The sequence below is a fragment of the Ovis aries genome, chromosome 16 (assembly GCF_016772045.2).
Source record: "Ovis aries strain OAR_USU_Benz2616 breed Rambouillet chromosome 16, ARS-UI_Ramb_v3.0, whole genome shotgun sequence".
Lineage (NCBI taxonomy): Eukaryota > Metazoa > Chordata > Mammalia > Artiodactyla > Bovidae > Ovis > Ovis aries.
The window spans coordinates 66787087-66805940 of NC_056069.1; the positions used below are offsets into that span (position 1 = coordinate 66787087).

Sequence of the window (18854 nt, forward strand, 5' to 3'; positions counted from 1 at the left end):
TCTGAGCCACCAGGGAAGCCCTTCAGTGTTCCCAGCACAGGATTTTAAACCATGCTATATTGGGGAGAGAATTTGGTTGCATGCCAAGGAAACACCAAATGTCATCACAGCTCAGTAAGCATCACTGAAATCTGGGTCTACAGGTGAATGTGTTTCCCCAACTCCACTTAATCCCGAGATTCCACAGAAAATTGAGAATCTTCTGGAACAAAATTTCAGTATAAAATCATAATGCAAATGCTAAGTAAGCCTAACTGGATTTGAGGAGATCTTTGGATCAAGGCCTGGCACCTGGTTCCTCTGGCTGGAGCATGGCTTGAGGCCAGTACAGTGTCAGAACGGGTAACCTTGCAGTCTATACCAGCGTAAAGAGGGTTTTCCAGGTGGCGCTATGGTAAAAAACCCACATGCCAATTCAGGACAGGTAACAGACACAGGTTCCATCCCTGGGTCAGGAAGATCCCCTGGAGGAGGAAATGGCAACCCATTCCGGTATTCTTGCCTGGAGAATCCCACGGACAGAGGAGTCTGGCGGGCTACAGTTCATAGGGTTGAAAAGAGTCAGACAGGACCGAGGCAATTTAGCAGCAACAGGCAGCATAAAGAACTGGAGGGGTGCCCCACCCAAGGCCCAGCACTGAGGGAACTCCACCCTCTTCTTCACTTGTGGCCTTCTCTCCTCTTCCCGTTGCTACCAAACCCTTTCCCCAGCTGTCTGCTGCACATTCTTCTGGTTTGTACAACAGTAAAAGTTTTATTAAGTGAAAATAATACTGGAATCACTGTATGTTAAACTTAACACACGGTACCTGCTTAAGGTTTGCAAGGAATACGTTTTAAAGGGTTCAAAGGGTTCACTCAGCCAACCTCAGAGTGAAACCTTCTAGAGCATTCTGAAATATTTTCTAATACGCTACCTCTGTAAATATTGTGACTTACTGACTTAAAAGCATCACTACGAACAAAGCTAGTGGAGGTGATGGAATTCCAGTTGAACTATTTCAAATCCTAAAAGATGATGCTGTGAAAGTGCTGCACTCAATATGCCAGAAAATTTGGCAAACTCAGCAGTGGCCACAGGACTGGAAAAGGTCAGTTTTCATTCCAATCCCAAAGAAAGGCAATGCCAAAGAATGCTCAAACTACCACACAATTGCACTCATCTCACATGCTAGTAAAGTAATGCCCAAAATTCTCCAAGCCAGGCTTTAGCAATATGTGAACTGTGAACTTCCAAATGTTCAAGCTGGTTTTAGAAAAAGGCAGAGGAACCAGAGATCAAATTGCCAACATCCGCTGGATCATCGAAAAAGCAAGAGAGTTCCAGAAAAACATCTATTTCTGCTTTACTGACTATGCCAAAGCCTTTGACTGTGTGGATCACAATAAACTGTGGAAAATTCTTCAAGAGATGGGAATACGGACCACCTGACCTGCCTCTTGAGAAACCTATATGCAGGTCAGGGAAGCAACAGTTAGAACTGGACATGGAACAACAAACTGGTTCCAAATAGGACAAGTAGTACGTCAAGGCTGTATATTGTCACCCTGCTTATTTAACTTCTATGCAGAGTACATCATGAGAAACACTGGGCTGGAGGAAGCACAAGCTGGAATCCAGATTGCTGGGAAAAATACCAATAATCTCAGATATGCAGATGACACCACCCTTATGGCAGAAAGTGAAGGAGAACTAAAAAGCCTCTTGATGAAAGTGAAAGAGGAGAGTGAAAAAGTTGGCTTAAAGCTCAACATTCAGAAAACAAAGATCATGGCATCTGGTCCCATCACTTCATGGGAAATAGATGGGGAAACAGTGGAAACAGTGGCTGACTTTATTTTTTTGGGCTCCAAAATCACTGCAGATGGTGATTGCAGCCATGAAATTAAAAGACGCTTACTCCTTGGAAGGAAATGACCAACCTAGACAGCATATTAAAAAGCAAAGGTATTATTTTGCCAACAAAGGTCCGTCTAGTCAAGGCTATGGTTTTTCCTGTGGTCATGTATGGATGAGACAGTTGGACTGTGAAGAAAGCTGAGCACCAAAGAATAGATGCTTTTGAACTGTGGTGCTGGGGAAGATTCTTGAGAGTCCCTTGGACTGCAAGGAGATCCGACTAGTCCATCCTAAAGGAGACCAGTCCTGGGTGTTCATTGGAAGGACTGATGCTAAAGCTGAAACTCCAATACTTTGGCCACCTCATGCGAAGAGTTGACTCATTGGAAAAGACCCTAATGCTGGGAGGGATTGGGGGCAGGAGGAGAAGGGGACGACAGAAGATGAGATGGCTGGATGGCATCACCGACTCGATGCACATGAATTTGGGTGAACTCTGGGAGTTGGTGATGGACAGGGAGGCCTGGCGTGCTGCGATTCATAGGGTCGCAGAGAGTCAGACACGAATGAGCGACTGAACTGAACTGAACTGACTTAAAAGCCTCGTAGAGAGTAGTGGGATAAATGAGACTAGCAGGAAATGGGGAAAATGAAGATTGAGTACAACACACCGATATTCACTGTGATTATGTAGAGAAAATAACATGAAAAAGAAAGGGAAATACTAAGGAGCAAATGGGGTGATTTAGGCATTTCACGCTTCTGAGAGATGACTTATGAAAAATTCTATCACTCAAACTATGCTTGACTTATGACTAGTTAATAACGCTGCATTGTTCTTCTGAAGACCAAACAAGTTATGAAATTCACCGTAGGTTTAGAAAGCTGACATGTTAGAAGTGTTTCCTTGTGGCAAAAATCTCAAGTTTTCCTTTAACTTTTTGGGTCGACTTAATTCAATGGCACAGAATGAAAGTTTCCATTGACTCCGGGGATTGCTCCACAGGAATTCTGGACAAGGCTCTTTCTGTCCTGAATGCACACTAGTAGGGTGGTCTTTTACCTCGAGGAGTCCTGGAACAAGTTCATTCTGTCCAGCCCTTCCTGGCAGACTGTCTTCTTCCTAATTGTTATTGTTTTTGTTCAGTCACTAAATCGTGTGTGATTCTTTGCAACCCCGTGGACTGCAGCACACCAGGCTTCCCTGTCCTCCACTGTCTCCCAGAATTTTCTCAATCTCATGTTCATTGAGTCGGCGATGCCATCCAACCATCTCATCCTCTGTCGTCCCCTTCTCCTCCTGCCCTCAATCTTTCCCAGCATCAGGGTCTCTTCTAATGAGTCAGCTCTTTGCATCAGGTGGCCAAAGGATTGGAGCTTCAGCTTCAGCATCAGTCCTTCCAGTGAATATTTAGGGTTGATTTCCCTTAGGATTGACTGGTTTGATCTCCTTGCAGTCCAAGGGACTCTGAAGAGTCTTCTCCAGCACCACAGTTCAAAAGCATCAATTCTTTGGTGCTCATCTTTCTTTATGGTCCAACTCTCATATCTGGATATGACTACTGGAAAACCCGTAGCCTTGAGCACACGGACCTTTGTAGGGAAAATGATGTCTCTGCTTTTTAATACGCTGTTTAGGTTTTAATAGCTTTTCAGCCAAGAAGCAAGCATGTTTTAAATTCATGGCTGCAGTCACAGCCTACAATGATTTTGGAACCCAAGAAAATAAAATCTGTCACTGTTTCCATTTTTCACCCACCTATTTGTTAAGAAGTGATCTTTCTAATTAGTAGCCCTCAAACTTGAATATTTGACAACGCCTACTTAATGATGCTACAGAATGAGACAACAGGGAGAGAAGATCCCTCTTGGAAATTATCACGAAGCCCCTAGTCCCCACTTGAGGAGTAATGGTCTGATTCAATCACATTGCCCTTGGGAGCCCAATAAAACAGGCACTTTCTGTACCCTTGGGTCTGCTAGTCTGCCCCGCTCCTCAGGCTGGCCTTCCTCTGATCCTGGATCCCCAGGGAGCCACACGAGTAGAAGTGCTCCATCAGCAGCAATGCAGAATGCAAGCGCTGCCCTGAGAGGGGGATCTGGCTCATCCACTTCTATCAGAGACCCCTGCTGGCCAGCATGCTCACTCCTTCCTCCATGCAGGCTTGTGGCTCTCACCTCTGCCCACTGGCTGCATCCTTCCTACACCTCCTCCCAGAACTGAGCTTAGAGTTCTGGGCTGTGGGTGTCGTTCTGGGTTGGGTGCTGATCAAGACCCAGCTCTGAAGACCCGGGGTTTCTCTTGGCCACAGAGATGGTATGAGACCATCTATCTTTCCCTTCTTCAAACACCCTGAAAAGGTTAGACAATGGCCATCATCCTAGCCCCAGAGGCAATCAAGTCAGGGGTTGACCAACAGCTGCTAGGCGTTTCCTCATCCGAATGGGGTGATCGGCTGTCCACTGAGACTTCTAAGTGGTACATGGTTTGGGCCAAGCTGCAGATTGAGGGCTATTGATATTTTTTCTTGGGGTGCATGCTCAATCGCTTGAGTCGTGTCCAACTCCTTGCGACCATATGGACTGTAGACCACCAGGCTCCTCTATCCATAGGATTCTCCAGGAAAGAATCCTGGAGTGGGTTTCTATTTCCTCCTCCAGGGGATCTCCCCAACCCAGGGACTGAACCCTCATCTCTTACGTCCCCTGCATTGGCAGGCAGGTTCTTTACCACTAATGCCATTTGCAAAGATTTTCTTAGGGTACGGCAACTGAAATGATCTCAACCAGAAGGTTCAATGACAACCAAATAATGAGTTTACAGGAGGGGAAAAAGACATAAATGCCCGTGAAATAAACAATCTGAGCAGAACCGTTTGGTTCTGGGTAGAACCATTTCTATTTGCTGACTACAGTGCTGAAAACATTACCAACCTACAGAGGTAGTTATGGCAACACCACCGAGGCCCACACATTGATTTAGATGTTGTTACAGACTCTACTTTCACAAAGCAGCTCACACTCCTTCTTAGACTGATGCACCCTGCAAGCTGAGAGCCCCTGGGGATGGGAGGGGGCTTCATGTCTCTGGTGATTTCAGAGGTTGAATTTCAGATTTCAGTATTGGTAACCTTGCGGGAAATCAGTGGGAGTACTACAGAAACAACATACACATCATGGAGGACCAATGAACCATAGATTACTCCCTCTCCTTGTGAGAATGCTGGTTCCATTCCTCGGAGTCTTAAGAGCTGGAAGAAACTCCAAAGCCATCTAGTCACTCTTTTGTCAAATGCAGGATGCCTTACCCCAGTTTCCAGGCCAATGCTCAGAACCTTAGCTGAGTAAGCAATAAGAGAAGATGGGTGTTTGCTGTTGACTATCTTCCAATTATTGTAATATATTGTATACAAAGGTAGGTTGAACATTTCAACTATACTTCTCATGAATTTCATTAAAGAAAGACTTTCCCTTGAGTTTGGGATTAGCATACACACCACTACTACATATAAAACAGATAAAAAACAAGGATCTAACGTATAGCACAGGGAACTATGATCAATATCTTATAATAGCCAATGAGGGACAAGAATGTATATACATATGTGTGTGTATCTGTAAATACATGGGTATATGTATTCTTATATATACAAATACATACATATATACAAGTAGACATGTATATACTCTCTAAAAAAGAGAAAGAAAAGACTTTCCCTAAAGGTTAGCAGGCAAAGAACCACTGACTAAATGAAACTCTCTTTCAGTTGTACTGGGGGCAATTTGTGTTCGTTCTGTGTGACCTGTGATAACTGCTGGAAACCACAGCATTTGAAAAGATTTAAAATTTGATTTCTGACTCAGCTTTTCATCTTGAAACAAAATGGAAGCCCAAAAGGTTTCAAGTGGACTTCATATTCTGTAATAAAGAAAGCATCTCAACCAAGATGGCATTGAAAGAAGATACATGTGTGGAATGATTATATTCTTCAATGTGATTTTCTAACTTAGCAGCAGCAGAAATTAAGGTGATTTAAAGATACTGCTAACAAACAGAGTTCTTGGAGAGCAAGGTTGTAAAGCTGAAAAAGCAGCTCTCAAATCTGTGCTTGGATAACACAATCATGGTGTTTTTAAATCAGAAATCAACTCTTATCAGAAATCAACTAAATAAAATGAGCTGATGATGGAGGGTCAACAGGTGATGACAAGAGTCCACCAGGTAGGTGATAGTTCTGAGAGAGCAAAGAGGGGGCTGCAATGTGGTTTTTGTGAATATTAGAAAATTATGGTCAAATATTAAAAACAAATTGAGCCAACTGAATGTCAATATCACTCTGAAATACTAATACTTATGAAAGGAGATTGCTTCCTATGATGGATATTGAGGGGAAAACCAATTCTGGATTTTTGGTTGTACTTTTCTTATGTATTTATTTCAATAAAATTCTACTTTCATAAGAAGAAGGAGCATCTATTGATCACCTCCTGTATGCAAGGCACCTGTGGCCATCATTTCCTTTGAGCATCATAATACACCTGTGATGTGGGGTTATCTTCAGGTGAGGCAACTGAGGCTCAGGTGGGAAGCGGGCTTGGGAGGAGGGGTTGGGGTGCAGCCAGCTCCTGCTTGAGGCCCATGGCTTTATCCCAAGTCCACCCAACAAGACCATGACTGAGCTACATGCTGGGGTCCTGAACCTCATCCCCAGAGGTTCTGGCCATGAGATGCATGGTAAGATTTAAGTTATTTCCCAAGACAGCTGTCAACACCTAGAGCCACGGGCTCCAGGGGCCACAAATCCTCAAAGGAACATGAACTTAGATGCAAAAGCTGTCTTTATTTCCATTAACTCCGAACTGACGCTCAGCACTTCATTTAGCTGTGCTTGGAAGTAACAAAGCAGCGCAGACTTAGCATTGCTCTCGTTTTGTTACCAAGAGAAACCCCAGACATTTAAAACTCAGGCGGCAGTTGTAGATAGGTTGAAATGTTGTCAGTTTCTATGTCCAGTTAGGACAGTAAGTAGATTTCTTTTTAATATTTATTTTTATTTATTTATTTGGCTGTGGAATCTAGTTCCCTGACCAGGGATGGAACTTGGGCCCCTGCACTGGGAGCGTGGAGTCTCAGCCACTGGACCCCACTAACTAGGTCTTGATGCTAAATGTGTCAATAAAGTCATGCTTTTTAACTTCATATTTTAGTTCATCATTTTAAAAAGGTAATAGCTGTATTTCTAAGTCTGACTGTTTTCCTGTGAATTTTATTTTGAGCATTTGATGCACTGTTCTGAGGAGGGGTCTCCAGATGTCCACAGATGCTAAGGGTGGCCTTGTGGGATCCGAGGTTGTAGGAAGGGGCTCCTAGGGCCTCTGGTTCCTTCTCTGATCTGCAAGAAGAACCAAAAGGCATCCATCTCTCTTGGCTATGAAAAGGCGGACGCCAGGATCCTTTAAATAAAATTACTGAAACAAAAATCACTGTAATTCAATCCAGTAGGGTTCAAAGTCACTTTTTATTAGATTAGTTTTAGTTACGAATTAAAATAATTTACTTTACGCTTTATGTAATTTTGCCAGTTGATCCTTATAGAGAAACTTTGTCTTTTATGGGCTATGATTACAATATTTCCTAATACGCATTATAAAAGTGATCAAAGGAAAAACGCAGTTCTGTGAAGGGAGGGACCACAGGGGCCACTATGGGCAGCTCATCTGTGTTAGTTTCAGGCACTCACTGGATGAAGGGGCTCCTGAGGACCCTAACCTGCATATTTGCAGGGCTCTGCCTTCCCCAGGCCAAACTGGAGGGGCTCCAACCTCAGGGGAGTGTGTCCCCTCACTTGTGATCTACAGAGGAAGCTTCCCTGAGACATAGTCCTCTTGTACAAACTGAGATTAAAGAAATGATTCATTTAGTATTCGGATGACTTTTAAAAGTTACATTGTAAAAGCGCATGTCATCTTGTTACAATTAATTTAAGCTTGTAACAAATTCAGTTTCAAGTTTCCTTCATGTTATTTCCACTGGCAGGGGAGCAGAGCAGGGTAGGGTATGCCTCTAACTGTGGAAGACTGACACAGGGTAGTCCTTACTGCAAGGAAAGTTTATTTTGTACAGTTACATGCAATTCCTAGCTGGTGTCTCTTGGGAAGAAAAACCAGCTCCCAGCCTGATAGTCAAAATCACTCTCACTCATATGTATTGGTAAGGCAAAAGCAACTGTTGTGTGTGTGTGCACATGTGTGTGTGTGCACAAAATGGCCAAATTTGCAAAACAAGAATAGCTGCTTTTTATCATAATCACCATGTAATAACATTTTGTAATTTCATATTCTGATGTTTGGAAATGTCTGATTTGTACCATCAAAAAATGGCAAGTACCCCCTTAACAATATTTTTCTGGGACATTTCTCCTCCAATTCCCAAGTGAGCTGAATTCACTTTTAAAATGTAATCTGATCCACTAAAATATAGGATTTCCTTCTCTCATCAAGAACTCTTAATAATAAAAAATCTTGGGGATATTTGCTAAATATTGTGATGGGGAATTATTATTTTACAGAAACTATTTTTAAAGTAGTAATGTCTTCAACCTGTGTGGCTTCACCAATGTAACCATTTCCTTCAGAAAGCATTTCTTTCTCCAGTTATCTTCAGAATCTTTAAAATGTCTTTCCTTTTTGTGTATAGAAGAAATAAAGCAGCAATAATTCTCTCTCTCCTATAGTCTGAAAGAATTAAAACATTCTTCCATTTAACATAATAGATACAAGCTCCTGATGGTTGAATTTGGGCCAATACAGTTGTTCAAGTTTGTGGATAATTCTGTACCACAAACTACGGAATTTTAGATTAGATTTGATGGCTACATCAAGTCCCACCTCTTGTGTATTAATTCTGAGTTGTAGCAAAACCAAGCATGTTATCCTTACAAAGCTATCCCTGAGGAGCATGGGGACCCATGAGGAAAAACCAAGCTGCACGTGCTACCTGGTCGGGTTGGGGGGGCTCCACCCACCAGTGGGACAGCCCACGGGAACCAGGTGTCTCTGGCAGACTGCCTGGTGACCTCTCAGCTCTGCCCTTTACTAGCCGTCTGCCTTAGGCACAGGTTCAACCTCAGCGAGCCTCAGCTTCCTCTTCCCTAAGATGGGACTAACAACAGCACCTACCCCATGGGCTGTTGCAAAGATTTAATCAGATGACCCACTAAAAGCATTTGCACAGCAGCCGGCCCACAGGAAGCACCTGGCAAATTCACAGTCTTACTGTATTTCAAATAGCTATGAGCAGAAGGGATGGGGTGTGTGCTCAGTTGAGCAAATTGGTAATGGACACATTTGTTTGGCACATATGATATGCTGGGTATTGGGTGAGGGGAATGCGAAACAGAGCTGCAGATAGGTAATGCAGTCTAGCAGGATCAGCGCAGAAATCAACATTTTCCATACCACGCGGAGATATTAGAGAACAGGGCCCTCACGTTATTGGCAGAGTCATGGAGGAGACTTCTGCGGGAGCTAAGGCGTCTTGGCAGGGTTTTGGAGGATGGAAGGGGCTCAAGTGATGAATGGGGGGGGCTTTCCAGATCGGGGTGGGTCTGTGAGCTCAGCAAAAGGGGAGACCTACCGGTGTGCCCTGGGAGGGTGGGGCTGGTGGGAGAGGGACCTCCCGGGGGCCCTGGTGGGAAGAGCCACACCCCAGGTGGGCACTGATTGGGGGTTTGGATGTATTCTATAATGGTCATGACTAGGGGCGTGAGAATGCCAGGTGAGGGTTTAGAGGAACCAGAGCAAGGCCCGCAGGGAGGATGGAAGGGGATGGAGCAGCTGGACGGGCACTGCAGGAAGCCAAGTGGGGGATGGCACGCCTGTAGGGAGACAGCAGGGCAGGGTGGGGAGAAGCCAGGCTGGGGGACAGGAGGGAGGAGCTAGACCACCCCCAGACCCGCCAGGAAGGGAGCGGCACCTTCTGGCCACTTCCCCCGGCTCCCAGATCCCAGCCGGCCCTCCTCTCCTAACCAACGCCACCTGGTTGGTCCCAATTCTATTTCTTCCCCTGACGCTCTCCATCGGGGGCCTTTGTCCAGTCCATCCTAAAAGAAATCAGTCCTGAATACTCACTGGAAGGACCGATGCTGAAGCTGAAACTCTAATACTTTGGCCACCTGATGCAAACAACTGACTCACTGGAAAAGACCCTGATTGAGAAAGATGGAGGGCAGGAGGAGAAGGGGGCAACAGAGGAGGATGAGATGGGAGGATGGCATCATGGACCTGACGGACATGAGTCTGAACAAGTTCTGCAAGTTGGTGATGGACAGGGAAGCCTGGCATGCTGCAGTCCATGGGGTCACAAAGAGTCAGACACAACTGAGCAACTGAACCGAACTGAGCAGTGAAACAATACTTAGAAAAGCGGGCTAACCCTCAGTGTTACAATCAGGTTCCTGCAATGAGCGTTCCTGCTGGGATAGTCACGCAGGAGCTTGGAAAACCCTGCTGACCCCTGAACCCTGCCTTTCATAAGTCCCCAGTGCACACGCAGGCCATGGCCAGGGGTCCAGTCTGCACACACCAGTGAACGGGCCTCTTCTAAATACTAAGCAAGCAGTAACTGCAGGGCTGCTGGGTGTATCACAGACACATGTGAGCGGGTTTCGCATCATCCCTACTAGATAATCATCTCTTTGCTGACAAAGGCCCATGTAGTCAAAGCTACAGTTTCTCCAGTAGTCATGCACAGACATGAGAGTAGGACCTTACAAAAGGCTCAGCAATGAAGAAGTGATGCTTTTAAACTGTGGTGCTGGAGAAGACTCTTGAGAGTTCCTTGGACAGCAAAGAGATCAAACCAGTCAATCCTAAAGGAAATTGACCCTGAATAGTGATTAGAAGGACTGATGCTGAAGCTGAAACTCCAATACTTTGGCCACCTGATGTAATGAGCTGACACATTGGAAAAGACCCTGATGCTGGGAAAGATTGAGGGCAGGTGAAGAAGAGGGTGGCAGAGGATGAGATGGTTGGATAGCACCTCTTTCTCAATGGGCATGAGTTTGAGCAAACTCTGGGAGATAGTAAAGGACAGGGAAGCCTGGCATGCTGCAGTCCACACGCTTGCAAAGAGTCGGACATGATGGAGCAACTGAATAGCAATCACTGGATAGTTCTTGGTGACCGGCACTTTCTACAAGTTTTATTCACTGTGTTCCCAGTGTGTGCCTGGCACAGAGTGGGCACTCAATGCCTGCAGTGCATGAACCAGCTAGTTATCCACAGTTCTGGGTGGTCCTGCACCTGACCCTTGGAGCTGTGTCTGATCCGAGGTGAGGACGTTTCTGACACTCACGCTCCCTTTTTTGCAGGGTGTCCACTCCTTAGTCCAGGGAAGCAGGCCTGGGTTGCGTGATGGTCTCCTCTACACAAGCAGGGCTTCCAGAGGGCTGGGCAGGGTGGACACAGGACAGTGAGTTCAAACAAGGTGGGGGGGGCAGGTAAGAGTTCATTACACCCACCACCGCCTGAAGCTCTGGCCGCTGGTGGGAGGAGGGACCACAGATGGTGGATGTGGAATAAATGAGCAGTTCTGGTCCAGCCCTGGTTGTCCATTACAATCAAGTAGGAGATTTTCCAGCAGGACTCTACTAGGGCCTGATCTTATCCACGAGAAATCTGAATCTTCGATGATGGGGGCCTGGCATTGGAATAACGTGGGCTTCCCAGGTGGCACAGTGGTAAAGAATCTGCCTGCCAATGCAGGAGGTACGGGTTTGATCCCTGGGTTGGGAAGATACCCTGGAGGAGCAAATGGAAACCCACTCCAATATTCTTGCCTGGAGAATCCCATGGATGGAAGAGCCTGGTGGGCTACATTCCATGGGGTCGCAAAGAGTCAGACGCAACTCAGCGACTGGGCACACACGTGGGCACTGGAATAATCTAAAGGCTTCCCAGAGCATCTAATGAACGTGGGGCCGACCACCTCCAGCAGAGAGGACAGGAGTTACCCCTCCCCATCCCATCCCATCTCCCCACTCCCTTCCCAGAGCATCTAATGAACCCAGGGCTGACCACCTCCAGCAGAGAGGACAGGAGTCACCCTCCCCATCCCATCCCATCTCCCCACTCCCTTCCCAGAGCATCTCATGAACCTGGGGCCGACCACCTCCAGCAGAGAGGACAGGAGTTACCCCTCCCCATCCCATCCCATCTCCCCACTCCCTTCCCAGAGCATCTCATGAACCTGGGGCCGACCACCTCCAGCAGAGAGGACAGGAGTCACCCTCCCCATCCCATCCCATCTCCCCACTCCCTTCCCAGAGCATCTCATGAACCTGGGGCCGACCACCTCCAGCAGAGAGGACAGGAGTCACCCTCCCCATCCCATCCCATCTCCCCACTCCCTTCCCAGAGCATCTCATGAACCTGGGGCTGACCACCTCCAGCAGAGAGGACAGGAGTCACCCTCCCCATCCCATCCCATCTCCCCACTCCCTTGCATGCATGGGTGTGTGAAGTCACTTCAGTTGCGTTCGACTCTTCGCAACTCCATAGACTGTAGCCTGCCAGGCTCCTCCGTCCGTGGGATTCTCCAGGCAAGAGCACTGGAGTGGGTTGCCATGCCGTCCTCCAGGGGATCTTCCCCACCCAGGGATCGAACCTGTGTCTCCTTCAGCTCCTGCACTGGCAGGCAGATTCTTCACCACTGAACCACTAGTGAAGCCCTTCCCACCACCTTATCAACCCAGTAAGAATCTAGGACTCAAGGGATTTGAAATGTGGCTCAGAGAACCCACTGTTAGTGGCTGGTGTTTTTTTTTTTTTAATTTTATCTTTTAAATGGACATGAAAGTCATTTGTCTGGTCCCTTTACTGCCCCTAGAGTGGTACCACTGAGGCTGCTTTCCTTCTAAACCTGCACTCACACATGCCTGTTTGTGGGGATGAGAAAGGGCAGGACTCTGGGTTAAAACAAACTTCAGCTTCTTAGTTGTGTTGGAATGTCCCACTGAAAAGCAAAGAAAAGCCCCTAAACTCTCCTGACCCTGAGAAAGGAAAGCAAAGCTTTTACACCGTTTCCTATAAATCAGACAAGTAAACAGAAAGGCGTTTACCCCCTCTTTCTATATGTGCTGATCCTAAAAAGGCAACAACTCAGGGTAAAGTGAGTCACTTCTGCTATGAACTGCACCGTCAGCCCCGGGCTGAGCAGCCTCGCTGCGGAGCAGGCGTGTGGGAGCTCGCCAAGTTGGCGTGGGACTATTTTAGGATGCAGAGGCCTGTCCATGTCCTCCCGCCCGCCCTACTTGATAGTGGAACAAGCTATTTTTTCCTCCGAACCATCGAGCACATGGAGACCTCAAGCCGCAGAGTCATCCGGCATGGGTGATGACCTCTGCCACCTACAAGCGGGCACAGGGCACAGTGACACAGTGACTCATAAGACCCAAAACACTCGAATCTGCTCTCCTGGGTGAGTCACGTGGCATGACCCACGCTCCGGCTGTCACTGTTTACACGCCCGCTTCTCCTAGCTTCCCTTTAAAGGGGCCACGGTCTCTGTTCCAAGCTGACCCCGCTGAGTGCGGTCCTGTGTGCACACAGGTGGGCGTCATTTGTGTTACTCTGGAAACCAGCAACAGCCTCAAGAAAAAAGAGCCTGAACTGGTTAATTCCTGTTTGGGCTTGTCATGGGGCTGCACAGTGATCCCACCGAAACTCATAGGATGGAGTCCTACCCTCAAGCACCTCAGAAGGTAACTAATGGTGTGTGGAGGGTCTTTGTAGAGGTGATCATGTCACACTGAGGTCATTAGTGTGGGCCCTGATCTGGTAACACACAGGCTTCCCTCATAGCTCAGTTGGTAAAGAATCTGCCTGCAATGTAGGAGACCCCAGTTCAATTACTGGGTCAGGAAGATCCCCTGAAGAAGGGATAGGCTACCCACTCCAGTATTCTTGGACTTCCCTTGTGGCTCAGCTGCTAAAGAATCCACCCGCAATGCGGGAGACTTGGGTTCGGGCCCTGGGTTGGGAAGATCCCCTGGAGAAGGGAAAGGCTACCCACGGCAATATTCTGGCCTGGAGAATTCCGTGGGCTGTATAGTCCATGGGGTGGCAAAGAGTTGGATGCAACTGGGCGACTTTCACTGACCCAGTAAGAGCAGTGTCCTTACAAGAAGGGGAGGTGAGGACACAGAGCCAGAAGGAAGGCCACGCGGGGACACGGAGCAGACGGCCGTCTACGAGCCGGGCAGGAGGCCTGAGAGCATCCTCCTCCCCTCAGAAGCAGCCAAGCCTGCTGCCACCTTGGTCTCAGACTTCTGGCCTCCAGAAGGCGAGAAGTGAACGCCTGTTGTTTGAGCGCCCCAGAATGCAGCACTTTGGGTCAGAGCCTTAGCAAACCCACACAGCGCTTTCAGAATGTTGTGTGAACTACAATAGCTCAGACGCCAGTACACTTTAGGAACCCACAGGGCTGTTCTTCGCTGCTTTTTGAGATTGTGTTTGCTTGCTTCTAGTCGCCGAGTTGTGTTTGACTCATTTGTGACCCCCTGGATTGTGGCCCGCCAGGCTCCTCTGTCCATAGGATTTCCCAGGCAAGAATACTGGAGTGGGCTGCCATGCCCTCCTCCAGGGGATGTTTCCCACCCAGAGACTAAACCCAAGACTCCTGCACTGGCAGACGGGCTCTTTCCCACTGAGCCACCTGGGAAGCCATAGAGATTGTGCAGTAACAAGTAAAAAGCCACTTCCAGGCCTAGTACTTTGGAAGAAATCCTAAAGATGGGCTGTGTGTGTGTGTGTCGCCAGACTCAGCAATACCCAGGATGCAGAACCCTTGGAGCGCTAAAGCTGACCTCTGAGATGCACTTTATCACCAAACAAAGCTGATCTGCAGGGCCTGCTCCTTCTTCATCATACGTTCACAAGCTTGGACACCTGCCACTTTGCTGCGTTCCAAAATTCCAGAAACGATTGCTGTCAGGAAACTCAACTGCCCCAGAATCGCTTACCTATTTCTAGTTCAAACACTGAGAACTGAAGGTGTTTCAGTCTGACTGTTCTCATTCTTCTGCTGATGGCTGACCGTGTCCCTGTCCTCTGTGGACACAAATGATGACCACATAGGTCACCTCCAACCACCAGCTGGAGATAATCAGGGTCCTAGCTGACCTGGGTGTGACTCTGCCATCATGGACAACCATCACCAACATGGGCTGGTGCTCAGAGCCTCACAGTCATTGCTGGTATTAGTACACACAGCTGCATTTACTTCCCCTGACCACGTGGAGCTGAGGTTCCCTCACCTGTACAGCGACCGCTGGAACAGCGGAACAGGTAAGCTGATTGCCCTAATGCTCAGCTGCCCAGAGCTTGGCACAGAGCAAACAGTACATGCTAGCGGCCACTGCTGTTAATGCATCGACCTCCTGCCGGGCTGAGTGCCGTGGTTGGCACCAAGGGGGCAGAGGCGGAGTAAGAAACTCTCTTTCAAGCACCATCTGGTTCCCCTGCCCAGGGTGATGTCTCGCTAATTAAAAAGGAGACACTCAGGAGGCACACTGATGTGAAAATAGAACCCGACTTAATGCACCCTCAAGCCACTATGACTCTAATACTGCTGAAGCTGAAGCTCCAATCCTTTGGCCACTTGATGGGAAGAGCCAACTCGCTTGAAAAGACCCTGATGCTGGGGAAGATTGAGAGCAGGAGGAGAAAGGGATGACAGAGGATGAGACGGCTGGATGGCATCACTGACTCAGAGGACATGAGTTTTAGTAAGCTCTGGGAGATCGTGAAGGACAGGGAAGTCTGGTGTGCTGCACTCCATGGGGTCACAAAGAGTCGGACACAACTGAGCAACTGAACAACAACAAGAAGTCACTCTGGGGAGCTTCTGCTCAGACAAGTGCAAGTAGAGGGCATCTGTAGGATCATCAGTTATTCCGGAGTGAGACCCGGTACACACAGGGCATGGCCTACGCAGGACCCTCCGAGGCATGGAGATTTCTCTTTTAATTTCACAAACGAAGAGTTAGCTAAAATGTCTCTTTGTAGTCAGAAGAGGATTTGGTAATAAACAGGCAAGGTATGTATGTCACCATCTCTACACAGAATATATACAGAAGAAATATTTGGTAAGTTAATTTAAAACAGACAAAATTCCTAAAGCAGCACACCAGAGATGCTGATAGCATGGGGCCCCCAAGAGTCAGGAAACGTGAAATGACTCATGAAATGACTGACCTGTCACATCTCGGGATAAACCCAAACATTTAACGCTCGACACAAAATGGTGAAGTAGATCTCTTCTTTATATGACCCGTTGATTAAGAAGACCAATCTCTTCTCAATATGACCCTTAAAAGTATTTTGTCTTCCTTGGTGGCTCAGACAGTAAAGCGTCTGCCTACAATGCAGGAGACCCAGGTTCGATCCCTGGGTCAGGAAGATCCCTTGGAGAAGGAAATGGAAACCCACTCCAGAATTCTTGTTTGGAAAATCCCATGGACAGAGGAGCCTTGTAGGCTACAGTCCATGGAGCCGCCAAGAGTTGGACACAACTGAGCAACTTCATTATGCTATGCTAAAAGAATTTTATGATGTGTCTAAAGGCAGAGAAACAAAATCGACTTTAGGGTATCCCCAATTCAGAAATTTAAGCTTAGTAGTTGCGAAAGAGGAAACAGAGCCTTTTCTAACTTTGCTGAGTAAGAAAAACGAATCCTAAAAAAGAAAGTGCCAGCAGAGAGGGGAAGGTAAGTGGCATGGAGCCGTTCTGCCTTTTAAAGTAATTACTGGTTTGGTAGCATTCTTGGTTGTCTTTGAATGCCTCATCAGGTATTTTGATTGCCTTCCCAAAGCCTATTACCTTTAACTATGGAAATAATTTGGTAACCAAGGTACGTGTGATGAACAACCTGTAGGTAGGAAATACACAAAAACAGGAAAGGCGCCTAACACACAGAGCCCCCAAACACTACCGGGACCCTGCCCAGCACAGAAGCCTGAGGCACTGCTGAGCGACCATTCCTCCGGTCCTTACACTGAATTTTGAGTGGTTTGTGTGTATCCTACATGACTCTTTTGGATGCTGAAGTCAGCAGGAAAAGTGCAAAGGAACTGAATTGGTATTTTTAGAAATTTGTATTGGTATTTTAGAAAGAGGAGAGAGTCCTCCTCTTCCTTTCAGATATTTCACACACTAGACTTTAGAACAGGCTAAGTATAACATAATATGCTAGGTGGGGGAGGTGCTGAGTTCAACTAAGATTTTGAAACTAATAAATAAAAATGTTGATAATTACTTGCAACAGTGAGGTCTCTAGCTTGCCGACTGTATGAAGATTCTCAATTTGGAGTACAGAGGAAAGAAATACATACCCAAGGACTTGCCCAGTTTAACAGAAGTGCCCAGGCACCAACAGAACGATCACTCACAGCACTGATGTGAACGCGGCAGATATTTATTAACAACTTACTAAGACAGATCTCTTCTTAGGGAAAACAGTCCTTACCTGCCATTTGAAATCTTTATTTTCCTGCATCTTTCAAAATGCAGGCTGAGGTCCACGTGACCTCTGGGGTCGCTTCCAAACCTAAGTGCTGTGATTCTATGATTATAAGGCAGAATGATATTCCTCCACCCCATGTCCCCAAATCATCACCGTGAAGGATAAAAGATGGTAAGAGAGTGTTCTAGAGAGTTCTGATTAGAGCTTTCTGATACCAACAACAGATGCATTTCTGTGAAAAAGTCTTCCCCATCATTTGTACGAATCCTGATAATATAAACGGGACCCCCTCTGACCCCCGTGGCTTGTATTTCGTCGCAGGCTCCCATCACATCAGAGCCAGCACTAAACCGCAAGCTTCAGGGTGAATTTCTGATGTTAAAGCATTAAACCTCGCCTTTCTAAAGCTGCCACATTCATGCTGTTTCGAACTGGAGAAACAAGCGGAAGCTAAACCCCAGGAAAGCTGGACTAGCAGCATAGTTACTTGGTGAAAACAGACCTTCGCCAAGAATTAAGTGCCAAGGCGACTGGCGTGGAATCCCAGGGGCTCCGCCTCTGGTGAAATGGGCGGAACAAGCATTATCTGATTAGTGTGAGAGACCCTGAAGAGGCAGGTGACAGGGGCTGATGGCTTCTAAGATGCTGGCTGTAGAATGATCACATCGAGGTCATTCGGGGCCTCCTAAACAGAACAGTCGGGGAAGGCAGTGGTACCCCACTCCAGTACTCTTGCCTGGAAAATCTCATGGACGGAGGGGCCTGGTGGGCTGCAGTCCATGGGGTCACTAGGAGTCAGACACGACTGAGCGACTTCACTTTCACTTTTCACTTTCATGCATTGGAGAAGGAAATGGCAACCCACTCCAGTGTTCTTGCCTGGAGAATCCCAGGGATGGGGGAGCCTGGTGGGCTGCCGTCTATGGGGTCACATAGAGCGGGACACGACTGAAGCAACTTAGCAAACAGAACAGTGATTCTCCATAAACCTAAAACACACCCACATAAAACTATGCTTTTTTTTTTTTTTAAGTAACGAACAATAGAGATTTAGGAAAACATCAACCAACCTGAACATGATCAAGAGCATATAGCTTGGGAAGAGAAAAACCATCACACCTCTGCCTGCAGCTGCTGCTGCTGCTGCTGCTGCTTCTAAGTCGCTTCAGTCATGTTCGACTCTGTGCGACCCGGTAGCCGGCAGCCCACCATCCGGGCTCCCCCTTCCCTGGGATTAGGGGAAGGGATTTCAGAAGGTTCATTCATTCTCTGCTCTCAGGTTCTCTGGGGGTTCTTTGCAGTAAAGCTGCCATCTGGGGCAGTAGGAGAGAAGACTCAGACATCAATCTTGCCCCTGATTTCAGTAGTCAAAAATCTTTAACCCTGATGATGGATTTAAGCCCTGGGGGCATGAGGAAACTGAAGGAAGTTCACAGCTCTGAGAGAGCGAGCCAGCTAGATCTCCCAAGAGCCAATGGTCCTGGTGA

At 47.2% G+C, this 18854-nt stretch overlaps 1 protein-coding gene across 1 annotated transcript in view; it reads right to left on the bottom strand.

Moving 5' to 3' along the window:
- The window catches only part of UBE2QL1 (ubiquitin conjugating enzyme E2 Q family like 1), a 55777-nt gene that overhangs the window by 35033 nt on the left and 1890 nt on the right, over positions 1 to 18854 (bottom strand). The window lies entirely within an intron of this gene.